This window comes from Caretta caretta, chromosome 2 (assembly GCF_965140235.1).
Source record: "Caretta caretta isolate rCarCar2 chromosome 2, rCarCar1.hap1, whole genome shotgun sequence".
NCBI lineage: Eukaryota > Metazoa > Chordata > Testudines > Cheloniidae > Caretta > Caretta caretta.
Window position 1 is genome coordinate 163,454,633 of NC_134207.1, and position 3,418 is coordinate 163,458,050.

Consider the following 3,418-nt stretch of genomic DNA (forward strand, 5'->3'; position numbering starts at 1 on the left):
TGAAATCTCTCCTGAGAGTCAGTAGCCTAGTGGTCATCATAATCCTTTTGAAATGTATGTGTTGATAATATTTAAAGCAGGAGTTCTCTAACTGAGGGTCGGGACCCTGCAGGGGGTTGAGGTTATTACATGGGGGGTCGCGAGCTGTCAGCTTCCACCCCAAACCCTGCTTTGCCTCCAGCATTTATAATGGTGTTAAATATATAAACAAGTGTTTTTAATTTGTAAGGGGGGTTGCATTCAGAGGCTTGCTATGTGAAAGGGATCACCAGTAAAATAGTTTGAGATGTATCTGTGTTGGAATGTATCTGTGTTGGAAATTATGTTCTCAAGGCCTTGGCGTGTATCTGTGTTGGAAATTATCTTTCTCAAGTCCTTGGTGTTAAGGCAGGTTAAACGGGAACCTCAAGTGGGTTCCTTCCAGGCTTGTCTAGAGTTATCATGATTTATTATGATAATTTTTGAAAAGAACATTAAATATCACATTTTAAGTTTTAACTTAATTTCTAACTATTGTGCATCAGGATGAGATCTATGGTGGGGGGCAGATTATCCCATGTCCACCTACTGTGTGAGTTTTAAACCTTCCCCTTAAGCATCTAATACTGGCCACAGTCAGAGACAGGATACAGGACTAGACAGACTTAAGATCTGATTCAATATGGAAATTCCCATGTTCCTACAGAAGTTTGTAACAGTCACTGGATACTTAGAACAACACACGTTAACTGTCCTGATTCTTTTGACATTTTATCATTTCCAAGCTCACAATTATATGTTAATGAAGACATGATTATTAAGAATTATCAAACATATAGTTATTAAGGATTAATGGATGTATTATTGTTACATAGGCCCTGATCCTTCAAATACCAAGGCAACTTATTAGTTACTAAGGTATGTGAATAATTTCAATGGGGCTTACTCCCATAAGCAAAGATGCTCGTATCCATAAATCTATACAAAATCAGGCCATAAAACCTTTAGATGGTTTGATTTATTTTCTTTCTTTCTTTCTTTCTTTCTTTCTAAATTATATACTAGCATTAAGAACAAATTTAAAAATATTGATTGAAATCTTGGTACCACTGAAGTCCATCTGAATGTTTTGACATTGATTTCAGTGTGGCCAGGATTTCAGCCATAATCCATTACCATAAAGAAAAATACAGGTCATATAATGCAAAGGAGCCATATTTAGCATTTATGAATGTTATTTTATTTGTAGACTGAGTCTTTTGTGACATTAACTCTTGCGTGCACTGATGTGCGCTATGTTATTTTCAATACATGGGTTTGCTTAGCGTGTATTAGATACCAGTACTGGGTATGTTTTCAAAGTGAAAATATAGTAAATATTTTAAATCATAGGGCATCTGTGAACAGGGGTGCCCCAATCCAGACAGTAGCTCCCAGATGCATCATGCACATAACTGACATGTTGACTCTTGGAGCACATATGGTCCTGATTCATAGCCCACTGAATTCAATTGAAAGATTCCTGTTGAAACAGTGGCTTCTGGATCAGCTCCTATGGTAGCTCACACTGTAATGGTTACTTGCTAAACTCTTTAAAAACGTGCACTTACCCCATTCCCTGTGCCCATGCAGCTCTGCTGGCCAGTGTATATGTGGGGGGAGATAGGAGGCCATGACCTCATCTGCATCCCAAACCATCACATTTGGGATTCCGCTTGTATTTTCAATTCATTTTCTAGTTTCTAAAAATTGTATAAAATCATATATAGTGGTGGACTTTTAAAAATAATGTATTTTAAATTTTAAAAAAATATACAAAGTGATGTCTGCCACATCAAAAATTCTGTAAGTCAGTCATTAGGGCTGTTAGTTATTAAAGCATCATGTGGTTTCACATATATAAAAGGCCATTATCTCCTGAGCTCATGCAGAGATTAGAGAAGTATAGTGTAATCCACTGGCTATTTGTATGGTCTCTTAAAATCTTTCTATCATGTATTGCCAGACTGGCTTAGGAGCTTGTTTTATGTTTTCCAAAAGTGATGGCAAGATTTAATTGACTGAAAATGTATATTGAATTAATAACCAGAAAAGCAATCTGTTATCCCATTTTCTCCATCATTTACAGTGGCTAAATTGTTTTTGAAGGGAATTTACACCAATCTGAAAGAAATAATGCACCCTGTTTGTAATATAACCTGCTTCTGTTGTTAACACTACTTTGAAGTCTATATCTTTGAACACTTTAACCAAAATATGGTTATTCTGCAATTTTAGTACCATATAATTGAGAAAATAAATGATACATTTCTAGATTTGGGGTCTGCTCCTGATCCCATTTACATGCATGGCTAAACTCCCACTAACTTCAATGCGTGTAGGACTTGGCAGTAAATTAGGGATCCTATACTATCAGTATTGTCTTCTGATTAATAAGTGAATGTTAAATATTTTTGATTCCAACAGGGAAAGGATCACTTGATGATTATCTGTTCTGTTCATTCCCTCTGAAGCACCTGGCATTAGCCACTGTCAGAAGACAGGATACTGGGCTAGATGGACCTTTGTTTTGACCCAGTACGGCCATTCTTATTTTCTTATTTCTACATGTACAGTTTCACTAAGTATCAACTCTATCAATTTTTACTACTTACAAAAAGAAGAAACAGAATCTGAACAATGCTATTGGTCCATTACTAGATGGAAATGGTAAAATTATCAATAATAATGCAGAAAAGGCAGATTGTTCAATATATTTGGTGTATGGGGAAATGTCACTTAATGTTTCATAAAGCAATATATTATCTTGATCCTTATCATCCTGTTTGCAGTTTGAATAGGGAATGTATAAAATAATATTTGATGGTAACAATTTTGGATTGGTTGAAGGGGGGATACTGAAATGTAGCTTGATATGCTAACTGGTTTTCAGCCACAGGCAATCATTGTAATTGTTGCTGCATTAAGGTTAAAAGATATCACAGGATTTGTGAGGTTTTTTTGTTGTTGTTGTTTTTTTCCAGGAGAGCAATCTAAATGCAAATTCTACATCTGAATAAAATCCAAGAAGCATGTATAAATGACACTCAGGGAAAAAGTTCAGTGGTAATGACACTCAATAAATTAGTCTGTTGGAAACTTTGATTCTGAAACCATATCATTGTTTTTTTCTGATTCCTGTTAAAGTCCCTTTATGTTTATAAAGCAATGGTACAGAATGGGTTCTTTATGCCATAATAATCTAAATGTATATACATAGTCTGAACTAAAATCAGGAAAGAGATCTTACCTGATGTCAGTTATCAATGAGTTCTGAATCAAGTCTTCAATTTATTTCATTCAAGGTAGCATTGCAAAACACATGAATAGTTGGAGTCATAATAAAGACTGTGGCTGCAGGAAGCAGCAGCCAGCGCATCCCTTGGCCCACACCGCTTCC

The 3,418-nt window shown here is 35.7% G+C and overlaps 1 long non-coding RNA gene across 1 annotated transcript; it reads left to right on the plus strand.

The window, feature by feature from the left end:
- The first annotated feature begins 723 nt into the window (after nt 1-723).
- LOC142070846 (uncharacterized) lies at nt 724-3,120 on the plus strand. The gene is made up of 2 exons (XR_012666768.1): nt 724-897; nt 2,446-3,120. It is a non-coding gene; the product is annotated as an uncharacterized LOC142070846 (long non-coding RNA).
- Nucleotides 3,121-3,418: the final 298 nt, after the last annotated feature.